We start from the raw sequence: 14,896 nt of genomic DNA, 5'->3' as shown, positions 1-14,896 counted from the left end.
GGGATGGGGGTATGAGGATGGCGCGGGGTTGGGGAGGATGGGGTGCTGGTAGGGGATGAGGGTGTGGATTGGGTTAGGAGTGTGGCAGGGAATGGGAATGGGGTGGGGGATAGGAATGGGGGTGGGGAACCCTCAGCTCTCTCTTAGGGTCCTGACTTTGACGCCTGGCACAGCCTGCCCCCACCTTGCCTCCTCACAGAGCCTGCGCCTGCTTCCCTCCGTGGATCTCGAGTTGCTGGTCAGACCAATGCGCAAGTCAGGGATGTCACATCCGGGCCACCTGGGTTGACAGCAGGGGCGGAACCGGATTCGGCCAGGGTGGGAGTTGGGGTGGGGGAGGAGGCGAGAGGTCCTGGGGTTAGGGGTTGAGGTAGGCGTGCCCCTCAGTCCTTTGATTCCTGGCATAGCCTGGACCCCTGTTCTCTGCGGATGGTGTCTGCTCCCCTCAGACCAAGGTTCTGACTCCGAGTCCCCTGAGGTCACAGTGGGGGGAGAGGTGTCCTTGGGCGACAAAGCCTCTGGGGTCTTCCAGGGCTGACAGGAGGGACTAAGCTGGATTCTGTGGCCCCTCTTTGAGCGGGGGTCGACCCTCAGTCTTCACTCAGGAGGGTCCTCTTCCTGGGTCCTGGCTCTTTGTTGAAGTGATGGGTTGGAGATGCTCTTTTTCTCTCACCTCTGAGCATTTGCCCAGCTGTACCCCTTGCAGAAAATGGCTGCGGGTACCAGGCGAGGTGTTCCCTGGGTGGCTGCAGCACCCGTTATTGTAGTGACCTCTGTGAGAAGATGCACGCCTTCCCACGGGGGCTCCTCCCCAGCCAGAGCTGGACTTTGGAAACCTTTTTTCCTCAAAGAAATATATTTTACATATCTTCCAAGGATATATATAGGTAGCAACATATATATTTATTTCTATGAAAGAATACCTACCCTTAGTTTGCATGATTCACTCTGATACCCTGTTCAACTTCTATTCCATTGTTTATGTTCTGTTAAAATAATTCTTTTCGAGGCCAGCCTGGCCAACAGGGTGAAACACTGTCTTCACTAAATATAGAAAAAAAATAAAAAAATTAGCTGGGCGTGGTGGTGGGCGCCTATAATCCCAGCTACTTGGGAGGCTGAGGCAGGAGAATCGCTTGAACCTGGTAGGCGGAGGTTGCAGTGAGCCAAGATCGAGTCATTGCACTCCAGCCCGGGCGACAGTCTCAATAATAATAATAATAATAATAATAATAATAATAATAATGCTAATCCTCATCCACTAAGTTGGTTTCAGGTTGTAATTAGCAGATCTCCGGAACCATACTGCCTTAACCAACCCAATTTTCCTGCTGTCCTGCTATTACCCTAGGGTTACTGGAATCGTGTTTTGAGGTGCTGCCTCAGATTGTGCAGTGCAGTGAGGTGGAGATTTTAAAATGTTCATCCTATTCATTCTGTCATCTGACGTCTAGGCAGGCTATAGACTTCAACATCCCTGCAGCCAACCCCCCTCCAACTGACACCGCCCCAAACATAAGTACCAGTTCAACACAGTCCTCAGTCTCACCCAGGACTTTCTGTGTTTTGTTGCTTAGATTTTATTGCTTATATTGTTGTTTTTTCTTTCTTTCTTTTTCTCTTCTATAATTTTCCAGAGTTGATTTGGGAACCAGAGAACAGCAGCCTAAGTGTGACTGTAATTTTGGCAGCTACAGGTAAGACACTAAATTGTAAATCATTTAAGCAGAATTGACATTTTTACAATGTTCTGCTCCTGATCAGTGAATATGTTATGCTCCTTTACTTATTTCAAACTCCTTTTACCTGAATCTGTCAGTATACTTTGATAGTTTCCTCTAGAAAGACCTTACACATTTTTCTTAGGCTTCTTTTTTGGTAATTCTTGGATTTTGTTGCTATTGCAAATGGCATATTTTCTATTAATTGTTCTAATTAATGGAAATTAATTAACTCTAATAGTTATTGCTATTGTGTGGCAGAGAATTTGATTTTGCTATAGTAATCTGTTGTACACCTCATTCTGAAAACCCATTGACTTGAATATTCCACATGCCTTTTTCTTTGAATTTTCAAGAATGATAAGGGTATTATCACTAAACATTATGTATTTTTCCTATATTCATGCCCCTTATTTATTATGATACTTATAGCTCTGACTTTGTGTCTCAATGATGATTTAAAACGTAGAGATAATAGCCTACATCTACTTCGTGTTCCTGCCTTTAATGATAATTCTTTGAACTTCTTAAATTTGTTTGCTGTTGATTTTAGGAAATGTATGTTCTCTTTCAATATAGGTTAACTAAATATTTTTACCATGAACTCATATTGAATTTCTTCCAAAAGCTTTTCCTGTACCCATTGATGTGATAAATTTTTTCTCCTCTATTTTGTATGTAAAAAATTACAATGAAACTTTTTTTTCTAATGTTAAATCATATTTTCTTTCCTTGGGTAGAGCTTGTTTGTTCATTTAATATTCTACTAATTTACATAAGATATTTGCTGCTATGTAAGAGAGCTTGTTTATGTGTTTTTTCCATCGGGAGTGGGGGGTGGTCCTCATCTGATTTTTGAATCCAGAAGGGTTAATCTGGGAGAATGAATTGAAGAATTGTCTATATTTTGCGTGCTTTGAAGAGCTGAGATAAGATGATGGTTAGTTTTCCTTGATCATTTGGTGGAATCAGCCTCCAAAACTGACTAACCTGGGACGTTTGAGGGTGGCTTGAGCTTTGAATATTGTATAGTTTCAGTTTGTGTCGTTTAATTGAAGTTTTCTTTTTGGATCAATTTGGTCATTTGTTTATTTTATTTCTACAAAATAGTTTCATTTAGGATTTCATTTTTAATGGCATGATATTTATGACAAAAAACGTTTTTTTATCAGGGAAGCCTCACACATATAGAATAATAGAGAGACTAACATAATGAACCCAGCATACCTGACACTCAGCATCAGCAACCTTAAATACACGGCAAATCTGGTTCCAGTTAGACACTCACCTACCTGCATCTCAGCTGCTGGAGTAATGTGGATCAAATCAAAGACAGCATACCATTTCATCTCTAAATAATTCAATATTCATTTTTAAAAGACAAGGACATTGTACCCAGCTGTACCCCTCGCAGAGAATGGCTGCAGGTACCAGGCGAGGTGTTCCCTGGGTGGCTGCAGCACCCGTGATTGTAGTCACCTCTGGGTCACAATCACTACAAATAAAAACCCAATACAATTCTCATTTCTAAAAAAATAAATAAATGATTATGAAATGTTCAACTGTTTTATGCACTTATCTAGAAGACTTATACTTTATAAAAATTTGTTTATTTGGATGAGTACCCAAAAATAGTATTACATAGTGATTTTTTGTAATTAAATCTTCTCTCACCTGTAGGTCCCCTCCACATGATCTGTTTTCTTGCCATTGCTTCGTTGTTGTTGGAAAGAAACATATGTTCTTTCCAGTTTTCCATAGTCTGGATTTGCAACACTGTGATGTCCTTTATCATATTCTCTAGCCCTTAATTTCTAGGGCTGCAAAATGGCCCAGGCTCGTCAGGTTTATGCCCTGCCCCAGTCATAAATAAGCCATTTCTCCAAATATCTGGTTCCTTTTAATGGGAAATGGTTCTAGAAATCTACTTCTGGGTGCTAGGTGTGCTCATTGCTACTTTTGCTTTTGGTGTTTAATTTAAAAGCTCTTTAACAGACAAAGTTATGTAAATTTTCTCATGTTTTCTTATAGAAGTTGTGTAGTTTTTGCATTTTGCATTAGGTCTATGATGTATTTTGAGTTAATTTCATGAAATACCTAAGGATTTGTGTAGGTTATTATTATTATTTTTGTTTAGATACCCAGTTGTTCATGTGCCAATTGTTGGAACAACTATACTTTCACCTTTATTGCCTTTGTTATAAATCACTTGATTATATGTGTGCAGGTCTATGATGGGGCTCTATTCTGTTTTTTTAATCTACGTGTTTTTTAATCCATTCACCAAATGAAATACATCTTGGATGCCTCTGTTTTTGGTGATTATGAAATAAGCTATTGTATACATTAATATACAATTTCTTATGTAGATGTAAGTTTCCAAATTAGTTGGATCAATACCTAGGAGTAGGATTGCTGAATCTTATCGTAAGACTATGTTCAGTTTTTTAAGAAAATGCCAAACTGTCTTCCAAAGTGCCTGTACCATTTTGCATTTTCACCATCAATGAATGAGAGTTTCTTTTGCTCCATATCTTCATGGACTTTTTTTATTATTATTGTAGACATTCTAATTAGGTGTGCAGTGGTACCTCATTTTAGTACACACTTCTCTAATGACAAAGGACGTTCAGCACTTTTATTATGCTTATTTGCCATCTGTATATCTTCTTTGGTGTAGTGTCTGTTCAGATCTTTGACTATTTTCATTTATTTCTATCGTCGAGTTTTAAGAATTTGTGTATATTGTAGAGACAAGTTGTTTATCACTTATGTATACTACAGATGTTTTCTCCTAGTCTGTAGCTTCTGTTTTTATTCTATTCACACTGTCTTTTGAAGAGCATACTATTTTTATTTTAATAAAGTCCAACTTGGCAAATTTTTCTTTCATTGATGATGCTTTTGGTGTTGAATTTAAAAACTCACCACCAAACTGAAAATTATGTAGATTTACTCTTATGTTTTCGTATAGAAGTTGTATGGATTTTGCATTTTGCATTAGGTCTATGATGTGTTTTGAGTTAATTTTTTTTGAAATATGTAAGGATATGTCTAGGTTATTATTATGTGTGTATAGATGTCCAATGTTCAGGCAGCATTTGTTGGAAAAACTATACTTTTACCATTATTACCTTTGTTGTAAATCACCTGACTTTATGTGTGCAGGTCTATTTCTGAGCCCTATCCTGTTTTATTAATCTATGTGTCTATTCTTTGCTAATGCTTATGTCCTCTGCCAAATTCATATTTTGAAGCTTTCGGCCCCAGTATTTCTGTATTTGGAGGTGGGGCCTTTAAGGAAGTAATGAATGTTAAAAGAGGTCATAAGGGTGGGGCCTTGATCCCATAGGATTAGTGTGCTTATGAGAAGGGACACAAGAAAGCACTCTTGTGCTTAAATGAGAACTCTCTCTCTCTCTCACCCTTCCTCCCTTCCTTCTCTCCATGCACATACACAGAAGAAATGCCAAGAATGGACATAATGAGAAAGGGCCATCTACAAGCCAGGAATAAGAAATTACAGCCTCCAGTCCTTTATCTGTGACTTTTAGTCTCCAAAACTGAAAAAAAAAAAAAATTTCTGTTGTTTCAGCTACACAATCCATGGCATTTTGTTATGGAAGTCAAAGCTAACTAAGACATAACCCCAGGTAACAAGTTTTTCTTCCGTTTTCTTCTAGAAAAAAAAGTATTTTTGACATTTAGGGCTATGATTCGAGTTACACTTTTATATGGGGCAAGGCATGTGCAATGGTTAGTTTTATGGGTCAACTTGTCTAGACTATAGTACTCAGTTGTGCGGTCAAACACTAGTCTAGATGTTTCTGTGAAGGTATTTTGTAGATGTGATCAGCATTTAAAATCAGTTGATTTTAAATAAAGCAGTTTACCTCCATAATGTGGGTGCGCCTCATCCAATCAGTTGAAGGTCTTAAAAGACCAAGGTTTTCTGGAGAAGGAATTCTACCACAAGATTGGAACGTAAAAACGCTGTGTCAGTTTCTAGCCTGCTGGCCTGTCCTATAGATTTTGGATGTATCAGACCTCATAATCACCTGAGACAATTCCTTAAAATACCTTTATTTTTCTCTCTCCCTTTTTAGATAGATAGATAGATAGATAGATAAAGTATGGATTGAAATTTAGTTTTGCCTATGGATATCCAATTGTTCCAGACCCAATTGTTGAATACACTATCATTTCTCCCCTCTAATCTTCATTTGCATCTTTATCAATAAATAGTTATCTATAGATGCATATACATGTTGATTCATTCCTGGAGTTTATTCTCTTCTGTTGATATATTGCTGTAATTATGACAGTCCCACACTATACTGATCATTGTTAGTTTATAAGCCTTGAAATGAAGTAAGGTAACCCCTCCAACTTTGTTCTATTTTTTAAAGTTTTCTTTGGCTATTCTAAGGCCCTTGCACTTCTATATGAATGTTACAGTCAGCCTCCCAATTTCTATTTAAACATTTCTGGAATTTGATTTGGATTGCACTGAATCTTCCAAAAACCTTGAGGGAAAATGACATCTTAATATTCAGTCTTTTGACTAATGAATAAAGTTTATATCTCTATTTACTTAGTTTCTCATTACATTTATCCCTGTAATGTTTTATAGTTTTCAGTGGACAGATCTTATACATCTTGTCATATTTATCCATTTAATATTTATTTTAAATTGCATTGTTTTGTCTCAATTGCCAATTGCTCATTGCTAGTATAAAAATACAGGTATAATGATCTATATCCAGTGCCATTGCTAAACTCTTATTAGTTCTAGAAGCATTTTTAAGATTGATAGAATTATCTGCATATGCTCTTATTTTCTGTAAATAAAGACAGTTCTACTTGTCTTTTTCCAATCTGAAGGCCTTTTTTGAAAAAAAAAAAACTAATTACACTGGACAGAACCACAGGCACAGTGTTGATCTATTCTACTCAACACCACCCTGTTCCATGAACTCATCAGTCTTAGGTTGTATTTTTCTACAATGCAAACATCCTGCATGATTTCTGACATGTGAAAATCTGCCTCATTCACCCTACACTGTTAAAATCCAAACATGGGTACTGCACCTGCTGAGATGAGCATGACCCCACAGTTGAAACAAGATTCATAAGATATCCAGTGGAGGAAGTGTATTCACTGAAGTTTGACAGCCTGAAAGCAGTGATTTCAGACTGGGGAAAACTGAAACCCCAGGAGACTTTTGTAGACACTGGGAAAAGGAAGTAAGATGGAAAAGTTTCCTGGTAGCAGCCAAGTGAGTGGTCTTCAAGATGTATAAGAGAAATTTTTAGGAGGGAAGTAGGGTGATTCACATTTACACATAGACTTAAATACAGCCAGATTATCTTGGAGAGATTTCTGGTAAAATACAATAATAATAATAATTTTTTAAAAACTAGATAATGGTGAATGGCAGGAGAAAACAGAAAGAAGCATTGAAATGGAGTGACCTGGGGGGAAAAGCTTGGAGGAAATACTCTCTCCCTGCCATGTGACCCACCCCAGTTGAACATGGGAGGAAAGGAGCAGCACTATCTGTTTGGGAAAGCTCTTTAGCAGTTCTAAAGAAATGCCCCTCTTTTCTTCAACCAGACCACTCTGGCTTCCTCCTCATCCTCCCGTCCCCTCCTCGTCTTTCCTCCTCTCTTCCTCTCTCTCCTCGCCCCTCCCTCTCATGACAATGTCCTGAGGGCAGTTTGTGATATCTAAGACCTTCTCCATGACAGGGCAACCATTGGCTAGGTAGTAGCTTGCTGACCAATCAAAGCTCAGGGGTCTCGTTCGTCATTGTCCTGGGAGGGGTATGTATAGGGAGACCAGGTAGCCTGGAATAGACAATTGAGAGACGCTGGCGAAGATGACCAGGAAACGACGAGCCTCCAGCCCACTTTTGGAACAATCACCAGCCATCACCAAAATGGCGAGGAAGAGGAAAGCCCCCTCTCAACCTAGATCCAGAAGCCCTATCAAGATAAATGAACCACCTAGCCTCCTCCCTTTCTTGACCCTGACTCTTCCCTCCCAAGACTCCTACCCTGTCCTCACCTAGCACAACCCTCACCTCAGCCCATGCCTTTCTCATGAAGCCCCTGTTCCCGCCCCTTCTCCATCCTCTTTCCCCAAACCAATGCCCTTCTGAGAGCTCCCTGTTGTCATTCCAGATTCCCAAGACAACTAGGAAGGGAAAAGGAACCCTTCAAGGAAGTTCCAGGAAAAACGTCTCTCCCAAAAAGACCACCGCTTCAGGAAAACCTGAGGAAGGGAGTGGGGCCAACAGTATCCTGCCATTGTGACCAGCTGAACGAGGAACTCCATCAAAATGAGCCACAGCTGGACCAAAACAGTGAGGAGACCTCCACCTTCTTCAGTGTCTCCCTGAGCAGTCAGTAATTTCAGGGCAAGCTGAGAGGTCTCCAGAGGTCTAACCCCAGATAAATAGCCAACAGGGTCTAGAGTACATTTTATACCCAACAGGGTATACCCCATGGTGTCAAAATAAAATAAACCTGTTGTAAAATGATGTGTGGGTCTGTGTGCTCTCTGATGGTGGGGAGGGAGGAAGGAGGGAAGAGGTGGGAGTTTGGGAAGGGATGGGGGTGGGGTCCTTCTTTAAATTCAACTTGTTCTTCTTTCTTTGGTTTCCTAGTGTGGATGTTTTGGTTATTGATTTTAGATACTATTTTCTAATATAAACATTTAAAATATACTATAAATTTCCCTCAAGGAAATACTTTAGCTGAATCCCACAAATTTCTGTACATATAATTTTATTTTCATTTGACTTAATGTATTTTAAAAATTCTCCTAAGACTCCCTCTTTGGTTCATAGGGCATTTAGGAGCATATTTTAAAATTTCCAATATTTGGGCATTTTTCAGACATCATGGTGTTTGATTTTGAGCTTAATTACATTATGGTCTAAGAAGATGCTTTATATTACTTCTATTCTTTTCAATTTGTAAGATTTGTTTGATGGCCTAGAATACCATATACCTTGGTAAATACTTCATGCACACTGAAGAGGAATGCTTATTCTGCTATTGTTGGATGCGTTTTTTTTTTTTTTAATTTTAATTAGGTCAGAGTAGTTAATGGTGCTGTTCAGGTCATGTATTTCCTCCCTGATATAAGTTTTCTGCTTACTTTTTCTCTAAAATACTGAGAAACAATGCAGAGTTTTGAAAAATATATAGTCCCAAGAAACCACAACCACAGTGAAGGTGCAAAATATATTCATCATCCCCAAAAGTTTATTCCTATTATTTTGCTGTCAAACCATCCCTTCAGTAAAAGTGACCCGCATTGAGCTGAAGTGAGCATCTGCCAACCATGAACACTTTCCCTTACAACAGAGGCAGGTAGGCACAGAGAGGGGCAGTTATCCTCGCACACAGGCAGTATCCAGGAAGAAAACCAGATCGGTAGTGTCATAGAAGGCCAGCTTGCTGGCCTGGTCACAGGACGTCCCTCCCTTTCTTGTGCACTGCCTGCCTCCAAGTCTGGCTCTGCCTTCCTGGCCTCCCTGGCTCAGATGAGTGACTCATCCCTCTGCAGTTATGATCCAGGAATTTCAACCTTGCCCAACTCCCACCTGCTTCCTTAGCATGACCCAAGTACTGCTTCTTGACTAAGGCAGAATATCTAGTCTGCTTTATACACCAGACATCTGGACTTTGGTCCTAAAGGTTTCCTGAGGAAGGCACATCAAGCCAAAGGCAGTAACCTTTTATTTCCTCACCCAAGTGCCACATGGGAACCACAAGTGACAGGCTGTTGACATCTTGTAGTCACACTCTGAGCACTGGGGTGTTGCAGACAAAAGTCTTGGTAAGCCTGGTGAGGAAGATATTTTTCCACTAGTTTCTCTGGCACTCTCTTTTCCAGCAGCCCCTAAGCCCACTGCCAAATGCAAGAGTCTCATGCTCTGCCACATTGCAGCTCAGCCACAGTGATCCTCTCGGCACCTTGGGGATTAGGAACACAATGTGGTGAGGCACTTATAGATGACAGTCTAACAGCTTGCTCTATTCCCATTTTTCTGCTAAAAACTGAGTCCCCAAGGGGGGACTAAGACATTGAAGCTAACACGTTACGGTTTCCCAAGCTCTTTAATATATAGTATTGGAATAAAGGCAAAAGGAGGCTCCTATTTCCATTTTTGGAAGTCAGAATCCTGGAGTTCTACTTGGTAAAGTGTCTTGCCCAGGGTAAGGGGCTTTTGATGTTTCCACTGCCCTGTGAAACCTTTTCCACAACTGGCATAGTGGCTCAGTTGGGCCAGCCAGAGCTCTGCTCCTGAGCAGCTGTGAGTATCCCGTGTTCTTTACAAAGAACACTGTACAGAGCAAGGAATATCTGTTACTGCCAAGTAGAATAGCTGGCAGAACCAGCAAGAACCTTAGAGGTCCTCATTCTATGGAGGAAACTGAAGACCAGAGACAACAGGATCTTGTCGAAGATCACAAGCAAATTCATCAATGGCAGAGCTGAGCTGCTATTGCCTGGCAGGCTTGGGATCATCCAGGGAAAATGTGGCTGTTCCCTGTGGTTTCACCTGCCTATGTGTGCCTCTAAGAGTGTGCCACTATTCTTTCATTGCCCCTCCCTCTGTCTGCATAGGCCATGTGGATTGTCCTGCCAGCCTCTCTCCACCCCTGCAGGGTCAGTGCCACTGGTTACTACAGTTCAGTGGCCAGGCAGAGGACCTTGTGGTCTCATAGACCCCCAGATGACTGGAGGGGAATACCCTGAGAAGTCCCAGGATCAGCCTTTGTCTTCCTGATGGAGAGCCCCACTCATCACTTCTCCTGCCTCTGGCCTCTCACTGACTTGGCTTGAATCCGTCACTCCTGCTCCAGCCCAGGCCCTGTTTTCCCTGCCTTCTATGCCTCTGGGGATTTATTCATAGCACTTCCATCCTCCTCTCTCAGACTCATCTTTCCTTACCACCAAAAGCCACAAGCTGGGAGGCTGGGCCCTCTTCTCAGTATGTTTCTGTGGACTTCATGAGTCTTCCCAAAAGTTTTGAGAGGTCCAGGTTACCATGCTCAGGAATAGAGGCTAGAAAAGTGAAGTAACTTGCTGCAAGTCACACAGACACTAAGGAGTAAAGCCAGGATTGGAACCATAACTTGGATTTCAAAGCCTGGGCTCCTGCCACTGCACATGAGCCTCCCTCTCTAGGTGGCCTGGAGTCTCCTGCTAGGAGTGAAGAAGCAATTGTGGCATCATGGTGATGGGGCAAAATGAAAATCAGAATACCTCGATCGATTCCAGTTCCAGCTTGGCCCCTTGCTGCCTATGCAGCCTTGCCATAGCCACCTCATCTTTCTGGGCCTTGGTTTCCCAGCTATATAGTGTGGACTACCCTGCAAATCCTTTCTAAACTTCGGTCAGTCAACATATGTTTAGCGCACACCGATTTTGTGCTAGATTGTTCCAGGCACTAGGGGACAGTTACATAAAGTCTCAAGGAGCTCATAGTCTATTGAGGGCGGAGGGTTAGAATACATAAATAAATGACCAAAGTAGATTATTCGTTGCTTGCTGAGTGCTACAAAGGAGATTCACTAGGAAAAGCGGTGGGAAGTGCTGGGGGTGGGGGGCTGCTGTAGCTAGGATGCTAGGAGCTTAGGATTGGCATGTGGCTCTAGCAGAAAAGCACATGTGGAAATGCTCAGCACACCAGGACATAATGCAAGAAGGGCAGGCCAGTTGGCCTCTTACCTTCAGATCCTCATATCCCATTCTCAGTCTTAGCCATCTGCTCCTACTTCCTGGTCTTCAACTTGCCCTGGCTTGAATCCCTTGCTCCAGCTCCAACTCGGGCCCTATTTCTCCGTCATCCATGCCTCCAGGGCTTTCTTTGTAACACTTCCATCCTCCTCTCTCAGACTCATCTTTCTTTAGCGTTGTCTGAGGTGCACCTACTGGGAGAAACCTGCCCCTCTCCAGCTCCTTCTGAGGCCTCACATATATGTCTTCTTATGCTCTGGCCTACAGGATGTGATTCTGTGTAAGAATAGCTGTTAGCATGCGGATACTTCACTTAGCCCACCAGACAGGATCTCAGAAGGCTATGACTGCTTCAGAACCATTTTGGTGGCTCCTAACGTTACCCAGCATGCTGCTTGGCACAGAGGAGGAGTGGTGCTCAGTTTTTGTTGTTTGACACTGTCCATAGTGGCAGCAAGGCTTACAAGCTCTTAAACTGAAGGCTTTGTAAAGCCTGGCACTGCCAGGGTAGAGACAAGCAGAGGCTGGTGGTAGGGAGAAAGGGAATATAGGAGAAGAGAGCACTGGGTTTTTCCAAAATCACTGAGATAGAAGACCTAGAACCTTCATGAAATACTCTTTTCTCTATGTTCTCACAGATCACTTTCTTCTGACTCTCTTCTCATTACCGGCTGATCCCCCTCAGTTTTCTCTGTCCAACCATTAAGTGTGGGTGCTCCTCAGGACTGTGCCCCAAACCCTCCCAGCTTCTCCTCTCTGTCATCATACACTCCCTGGCTAATATTATTCATTCTCTCTCTCCAGCCTCGTCTCTCTCCTGAGCTTCTGAGCTGAGTATATGGTTGTTTCCCAGGTCCCTCTACCTGGAGGCCTAACAGGCATCTCAGCCTCAATAAGACCCAAACCAGCCTCATCTCCTACACTCCCACACAAGAGTACCATGATTAATCCAGCAGTCATCAGAATTGGAAATAAGTGCTCACCACGCCACCTATTTCACTTCTAAATAACTTCTAACTCCATCTTCTCATCTCCATCTCCACTGCCACCATCTTGATATAGGCCCTTATGCTGGTCCATTTGCCCTCAGAGCTATTCATCACCCTTCCTCTGCTCAACTCTGTTTTTCAGGCTGCATTTTCTAATCTCTTGTGCCTCTTGGAGGGAGATTGGAGGGTGAGAGGAAGGGGGAAACCAGGAGGGTATATATTTTGTTCCTCTCTCTGCCTTAAACTGCATCCGTCTCCCCTGTGATTCCATTTCCCACCAACAGACACTCCATGATTCCAGTTTCCACCAGGTGACCCTGTCCCAGGATTCTGGAAACCCTGGTTCCATTCTTTGTCTCTCCAGCCAAGGGCTGGTAGTGATTTCCTGCTGTTACTTATCTCTGGGTTGACTCATCGTATGCAATTTGGCTCATCAGTAATTCCATCTCCTATGTAACTAGTTCCCTGCATTACATTTATCCTCTAAAAAAAAATTGGAATGGCTTCTCTTTCCCTGGTTGAACCCTGACTGATATAGCCCTTATTACTTCTAGCCTAGCTTATTGTAACAGCTTTTTAATAAATCATCCTGATTCTAGTCCTATTTCTCTCTAATTTTCTCTTAACCCTGCAGACGGAGAAATATGCCTTACGATAACTTTTCATAAAACTTTTCAAGAGCTCCCCATTGCCTAGAAGATGTAGTCCTTACCTTGGTTTGCAGTCTAATGGTGGGATGGATGGGAGAGGAGACCATTGCCAGTGTTTGGTTACCAGATAGGGGCCAGGGCAGCAAGTGAGGGATTTCCCTTAGCTACCGACTCAGTTTCAGATTCCCTCCTCACAGAAGGGAAGGTGAGCTCTCAAAAATAGCCTTGGTGAGTAATAAAGATTTCAAGACCCCCTGACTGATCCAGACCAACCAATTGGAAGCTCCTGCTTCATCCACTTGCTACATTTACAGGACATTCCTGTCACAACAGAGGACCAAAGTATACCTGGCAAATAAGCTCAGGAGAGTATTTTCTTTACATAGTTCTCCTGGCTTAAAAATTGAATTTGTAAAAATTTTTAAAGAACTTTGATACAATTGGATTTTTTAAAGATCAGGGTGTCAGGGCTCAAGGAAAATAAAAATTAGAAGAAAAAAGATGGAGCCAGGGATAAGTTTGTGCAAACCACGCATGCTGTGGGATTCTGTACTTTTGGCTTAGCTTGGAATTTTTTAGCAGCCGGTTCTAGGAGAAAAACTCTCCTTTACATGATCCTCAGGGTTCGAAAGACAAAAACCAACCACTGGCTCATAGAAGCAAAACTATTTCACATAATACATGAGAAAGAAATTGCTTCTAGGGATCTTCATAAAGAGGACAAGACGGACTTAGTGAACAACATCCTCAACAACATTTTAGAAGTTCTAAGGGAGGCTTCTGTCAGAATTAGAGAACATTTCCCTGGGTTCATGGTTTAAGTGTATATGCTGTTGGGGAGAAGAGGATCTGGAGTTACATTTTATCTGCTTTGTATTATTTTTGCCATTGTTTCCTCAGACTCCTGTACTGTAATGCTTACTGAACTTGTGATGACCTAGAATTCTTCTACCTTTGCCTCTCCCTTGGTTAATATACCAGGTCTATGTCATGTGGACATTTACTAATCCATCCAGCAACCACTTATGGATAACCTACTGAACTTCCGGTACTACAGTGGTGAAGAGGATTGATACAGCTTCTGCCACTAGGAAATTGAAAATGTAGTGTGGGGAGACAGATGATAAATAAGCCAACAGATAAATAAAGTAAACAAAAATATTGATAATGATGATGGCTTGCAGGAAATAAAACACAGTAATGGGATAATGTTTGGGGTAGGGGGATGCTAATTTGTATAAGATGGTTAGGAAAGGACTTTCTCCAGGGTTAAAAGTTGAGCTCATACTTGAATAATGTGAAGGAAGAAACCATACAAAGTTCTTGGATGAAAGTAATTCAAGAAAATGAGACAATCAGTGTAAAGGCCTTGAGGTTGAAAGCAGCTTATTCAAAGAACAGGAAATAGGTCAGTATAACTGGAAGGAGTAAAGCAAGGAAAATGGTAAGAGATGCAAACAGGGAGGTAGTCAGGGGCCAGATTATGCAGGACCTTTGTAAGTCAATCAATTAATAACTTGGAATGAATTAGTAGTGAGGCCAGAGATGAAAGGGTGACCTAGAGACACTGTATGTGCAAAGGTATACAGTAAAGTTTTGTACCTTCAGTGCTTTTCTAAAAAATGTCAGAAAATGTTGAGAATTCACAAGAAGATAGAGGGGACACCCCAGGGATCACATATGCAATGTAAAGGTAAAGTCCACTCTGGCAGCAGTTGATTTTTCTCTTCTCTCCTAGAAACGTAATGCGAGTTATTACAGTGTTGGCATGAGGTT

General features: G+C 41.7%; 1 pseudogene; it reads left to right on the top strand.

Annotated features, from left to right (window-relative positions):
• Positions 1-5,621: 5,621 nt before the first annotated feature.
• On the top strand, positions 5,622-8,136 carry LOC129395293 (chondrosarcoma-associated gene 2/3 protein-like; annotated as a pseudogene).
• Positions 8,137-14,896: the final 6,760 nt, after the last annotated feature.

This window comes from Pan paniscus, chromosome X (assembly GCF_029289425.2).
Source record: "Pan paniscus chromosome X, NHGRI_mPanPan1-v2.0_pri, whole genome shotgun sequence".
Classification (NCBI taxonomy): domain Eukaryota; kingdom Metazoa; phylum Chordata; class Mammalia; order Primates; family Hominidae; genus Pan; species Pan paniscus.
The sequence above is the reverse complement of the archived record's forward strand: the minus strand, read 5'-3'. Positions and strand labels throughout refer to the sequence as shown.